Here is a 6,000-nt window from a genome sequence, read left to right as displayed (position 1 = left end):
TACCGAACGATAAGCACAGGAAGGTTACTAATGCAAGTAAGTTATCGCTTAAGAAAGAAGAGGTAGCAACACTTGGAGTGATTCTATATACTGGGTTTGGCTCTAGCTAAAATACTCCTATAGTATTTTATGTGAGATGTTTTTGGTAAGTTTTTAGGCTTGCTGCAACACCATAGTCACTCCCAAGCACATGTTGGTCATGTCTCGAATTAATATAGTTGATCAGGCTATATTGACCCTAGACATGATTACATAACTGCCCAGGTTTAACCACAGTGTCCAACATCCGAATACTTTTGTTTTGTTCTATTTACGACACGAATTATGATACTCGGGTATACTTATATACTTTTATAAAAATACTTGTATTTCTGAAAGTATACTTTTAGTTTAGAGCACTTAGGCCCCTTAATATTTATAGTTGTATACCATGTAAGGTTCGGTATACTTAGTTCGCTATAAACAAGGGCTCTGATACCAATCTGTCACACCCCGAAACCGTGATGGCGGAATCGTTCCGGGGTGGAGGACGTCATGTGTAGTACCACAACATTTGTATAGCAAGCATAGTAAACACAACCAAACATTGAATACAATCATGAAAAGTGTTTACATTGGTTTGAAACTTGTTTTAAATACATCTAAAGTATGTAAAATATAGAAAAACATGACTCTTATTGCTCCGGCTCCTCTAATCCAAGAAGTACCTGTCTACTGATTCCCTGAGAATACAAGCAGTTTTGAAAGTATATCAGCATAAAGCTGGTGAGTTCATAAGCATTTAGTTTTGGTGGAAAAATGTTCCTTGAATCCTTTTGAAAAGTGTTCCTCAAGAAAATCCTATATTTTCTTATGAGAAGCGTGTTTGAAAACCCATTCATTCCATGACTTCCAGGTTCGTACAGAACATGTACAATCCAATGAGTTGTGGAATGAATATGAATATCCGTTGGTTGTAAAACAATCCGTTTTGAATAGCCGATATATCCCGGGAAAATCCTATATTTTCCCTGAAGGTTAAAGGTTGATTATCCGTTTTAAACTGATGTTTGCAAGTATCTACCATACTCGTGTATATAAAAGCAGTTTTCTTTTAAAAACCCTGGTTACACCCAGAGAAGTATATTAGTCTTAAAAAAACTAAATAAAAGAAAACCAAGATGAACTAAGTCCTGAAGATATTATTATTAATACCCTCCAGTAATTAAATCGGTTATTACTTTGAGGTTACTTCACTTGATTCATTATTACAAAAGTAAATATCTTTTATCTAGGTTTTGAGTTTTATAACCATAACTGACTGGATATAGCCCGCAACGGCCTGTATCCTTAATGACTTTGTCACCCGCAGACCTGCCGGTCCGACTGTAGCTAGCAGTGAGGTGCGGGATTGTCAGTCCCGTATAGATCTATACACAACAGTCACGCTCTCCCTACAAGAGATTCTGGTTACAAGTGCTAGTCCTACACTCTGATTCTATGGGAGTGTTACCAAGGACGTGTCTCCAACTCAGACTAACAAATTTACAAGTAATAATATTGAAAATCCTGTTTATGATTTGCATGAATCCGTTATAAAATAATACATTTTACTACATGATTCACAAGTTAGTTACCCTAGTTTTGAAAACTGTTTCTACGAGTTGATTTCTTAATCGTTTGGTAAAAACTATTTTCCATGTTAAAAGCATACTGAAAATATTATTATCTTAAGCAAAATAATATATTTTGAGCACAAGTTTCCTTGTACTTTTGCTTGTATTCCCCCCCTGAAAACATGAAAACTCAGAAAACGTAGGGGTATGAACTCACTGTTTGACGGATGATTCGAGCGGATGATCGGTTACGAGTGTTGAGTGTCAATTGAGGTTTCGCACTCAAGTGGATCTTAGTAACATATAATAGCACATATATGTATTAGATTTAGGTATTCCATGACAAAACATAACGGGAAACCACCCTAAAGACTTGGAAATGCTTGTCGGGACCTTATGTGATCAAACAAAGGAGGTGTATGGTCATTAGGGTGTGTGTGCGGCCAGGCTGTGTGTGCGGTTGCACACAGGAGTGTGAGGCCGTACAGAGGGTGTGTGCGGCCGTACACAGGAGTGTGCGGCCGTACACAGGAGTGTGCGGCCGTACACTCCTCATTTGTGCCCAAAATGTCGATTTTTAGATGTTCTAGTGCTAATACCAAGTCCTACTAGTGCATGAAGGACAAACTCTTCACTTTGGAGAGCTTTAAGGTATGTATGGCCACCTTATGAAGGTGTGCGGCCGTACACCTTCATGCGATGGAGAACATGATGAACTTTGATGGTTAAGGGCTTAGATCAATGTTTCCTTCATGTATGATAAGCTAAGTGATGGAAAGCTCACGTTTTTGAGGCCTTGAGAGCGTTCTTGGATGAAGTTTTTAGAGAGAGAAAGTAGAGTGCAGCCAAATAAAAGGAATGAGTGAAGGGCTCACCCTATATAAATAGGGATGACTGTGCGGCTGGAGGATGGGTGTGCGGCCATACAGTCGGGTGTGCGGCCACACACTCATGTGTGCAGCCATACACTCGGGTGTCCGGCCACACACTCATGTGTACGGCCATACACTCGGGTGTGCGGCCACACACTCATGTGTGCGGCCATACACTCGGGTATGCGGCCACACACTAATGTGTGCGGCCATACACTCGGGTGTGCGGCCACACACTCATGTGTGCGGCCATACACTCAGGTATGCGGCCACACACTCATGTGTGCGGCCATACACTCGGGTGTGCGGCCACACACTCCTTTTAATGGAGTGTTTGGCCTTTTGCAACCCTAAATCTTAAGCCAACCCATCCCTAATTCAAACTTTGGTTGTACAAGGCTTTAGATGATCCAAACAGGCTCAAAACAATGCTAAAAGATAGCTAAAACGAGTTTAACATTGATAGAATTTGACTAAGGTACAAGGTAGAAGTTTCGGGTTGTCACAACTTCTTCGTCAGCTGAGTCAAGGGTACTGCTATCTTGGAGAAATCCTGAATGAATCTCCGGTAATAGCCTTCTAACCCGAGGAAACTCCGAATCTCAGATGGAGACTTCGGAACCTCCCATCTCATCATGGCCTCTACCTTGGCCGGGTCGACCAAAATCCCGTTCTGGTTGATAAGGTGTCCTAGAAACTGCACCTCGCGCAACCAGATCTCGCACTTGGTGAACTTGGCGTACAAGCTCTCTCTCGTTAGGGTATCCAACACCTCTCGCAAGTGCTCTTCATGTTGCTCCTGGGTCTTGGAGTAAACCAAGATATTGTCAATGAAAACTATCACAGACCGATCCAGCATCGGTCTGCACATGCGGTTCATGAGATCCATGAATGCGGAAGGAGTATTGGTGAGCTCGAAGGGCATCACCACGAACTCGTAGCGGCCATAGCGAGTCCGGAAAGCAGTCTTCTGTACATCCTCATCTCTAACTAGCATCTGGTGGTGGCATGAACGCAAATCAATCTTGGAAAACCAAGATGCCCCCTGTAGCTGGTCGAAGAGATCATCAATCCTCGAGAGTGGGTAACGGTTCTTCACCGTTACCTTGTTCAGCTCCCGGTAATCTATACACATCCGATGCGACTCGTCCTTCTTCTTCACAAATAGGATCGGGGCTCCCAAAGGCGGACTGCTCGGCCTGATAAATCCCTTGTCTAACAGCTCCTGTAGCTATGTAGACAACTCCTGCATCGCGGGAGGAGCCAACCGATATGGTGCCTTGGCTATCGGAGCTGTGCCTGACCCAGGTCGATCCTGAACTCCACCTGTCTCTTCGGAGGTATCCTAGGCAACTCCTATTGGAACACATCCGGGTACTCTTGCACCATTGGCATATCTCTCATAGTCGTCTTGCCTGCCTCCCGGGTATCCATAACGTAGGCGATGTACCCTGCGCAACCCTGCTGAAGGTAGCGCCTAGCTCACGCTGCTGAGCACAAAGTTGGTCCTCGTTGTGGCCTCTCGCCCTGAATCACCAACTCTCCCCCACTTGGGGTCCTGATACGCACTAGCTGCTGCGTATAGTCGATCACCGCCCCATTAGGGCTTATCCAATCCATGTCGATGATAACCTTGTTCCCATGCAATGGAATGGGAACCAAATCCACAAGGTAATGCTCGTCATATAACCTAAAAATGCAATCTCTGTAAACCTATGATGCCCGGACAGATCGGTCGTTAGCAATCTCGCCCTCTAAACGACAATCTAATATGCCTGAAGACTTAGAAAACCTCTTGCTAAGAGTTAGAGAGACAAATGATCTGGTAGCCCCGAATCAAATAACACCTGAACTGGGATGCCGTTCACATGGAATGATCCTAAACAAAACACATAAACATAGCACAAAAATATCATAACCGACATGTAATAAGATTTAGGGAGAAGAAAACATACCTGTCACCACATCCGGTGTGGCACGTGCCTCCTCGGAGGTCATGTGGAAGGCTCAGCTCCTCACCATTAGAGCATCTGTCTTGCCCTGTCGGCCATCCGTGATCTGCATGGTCGCTGGAGCTGGCGCCGCCACTGGCGCTCCTGATGTCAGTCGAGGGCTGTTGGCCTTTTTATGGCCCTTCTTATTGCAAAGAAAACAAATCAGGTCTGATGTTTGAAAGGTGGGGGTAGGGGCAGCACAATCCTTGCCAAAGTGCCCAGTCTTGTCGCACTTATAGTGTAACGCCCGTGTTTCTAGGCCAGACATTAATGATCATGTGATAGTCGAGGGCTGTTGGCCTTTTGAAATAATAGAAGTGTATTATTTGAGTATTGTGTGTTGTGTGCTTAATTGTGTGTCTTAAATGAATTGAGAAAAAAAAATAAGCGTGAAAATGAAATGTTAGATAAACCCAATATTGATACACGAAAACGTAGTGGTCGTGACGAGGTTTCCGAATATATAAAGAATGCCGAAATCCGAGTTATAACGAAGAAGTTATGATCTGTCAAAGTTTCGCGACAGAACCGGCACGACGTTGAATGACGTAAAATACGAATTTAAGATAGAGCGATATTTAGCCTTAGTGATCTAAACGAAATTCGTGGAATACGTTAAACCGCGAGCGTGCATCAAAAGAACGTCTAAATCTGACTTCATATGAGGAAGTTATGATTTTTCGAAGTTTCGACTTAGCGGTATGCAGCCCGAATACTCGAAATAGAGATCGAGTGATATTTAGCCAAAACTTTCTAAATGAGAATTGAAGATCTCATCGATAGTAGTCCAACGATAAAAAGACAGACGAAAACGGAGTTCAGATGAAGGAGTTATGAATTTCGAACGGAGTTTTCCTGTCCCGGCCTACTAAAAATAATATATTAATAATATAGTAAAATTAAAGTCAAAATTAGCCAACGAAGTCTAAACGAGAGTTGTAGAGCATAATCTCACCTACGCATCGATATAAAGAACGTCGAAAACGGAGTTCGTATGCGAAAGTTATGAATTTCTGAAGTGCGGGGCGCGAACCCCAAAACTGTCAGAGACCACGACGTGGAAACAGTGGTCACGATGTGGCATGGCTTCTGACGCCTTCTGGAGCCTGACAAAGCAAGTGGACGATGACGCATGCAATGACGTTCAAGACCACGACATGGAAACACTGTCCACGACGTTGAAAATGAAAAATTTGCCCTATAAATAGATTTGAAGGGGCAGCCAGCCAAGGTTGCTAATTCACCCTTCTCTCTCCCATATTACCTCGATTTACATGCAAAGAAGTACCCCCGAAGCCCCGGTATCATCCCGAGACCCGAAGCAAGTCCCGAAGCCCAAAGATCCCGAGAAGAAAAGAGTTTCCGAGCCGAAGCTCTGCCGCGAGAAGTCCGGTGTGTGAAGTGATCCCGGTTTCACCGAAGAATACTACTTTTAAAGCCGTAGTGCTGTCCGATCATCTTCTGATCAGGTGAGTGTGTAGTTACTTTCTTCTAACACATAGATATGAAGTATCTCTATAAGAATACGTGCTATGTGTT

This window comes from Lactuca virosa, chromosome 9, assembly GCF_052849685.1.
Source record: "Lactuca virosa cultivar CGN04683 chromosome 9, Lactuca_virosa_CGN04683_v6, whole genome shotgun sequence".
Classification (NCBI taxonomy): Eukaryota; Viridiplantae; Streptophyta; class Magnoliopsida; order Asterales; family Asteraceae; genus Lactuca; species Lactuca virosa.
Note: the sequence above shows the minus strand (reverse complement) of the source record.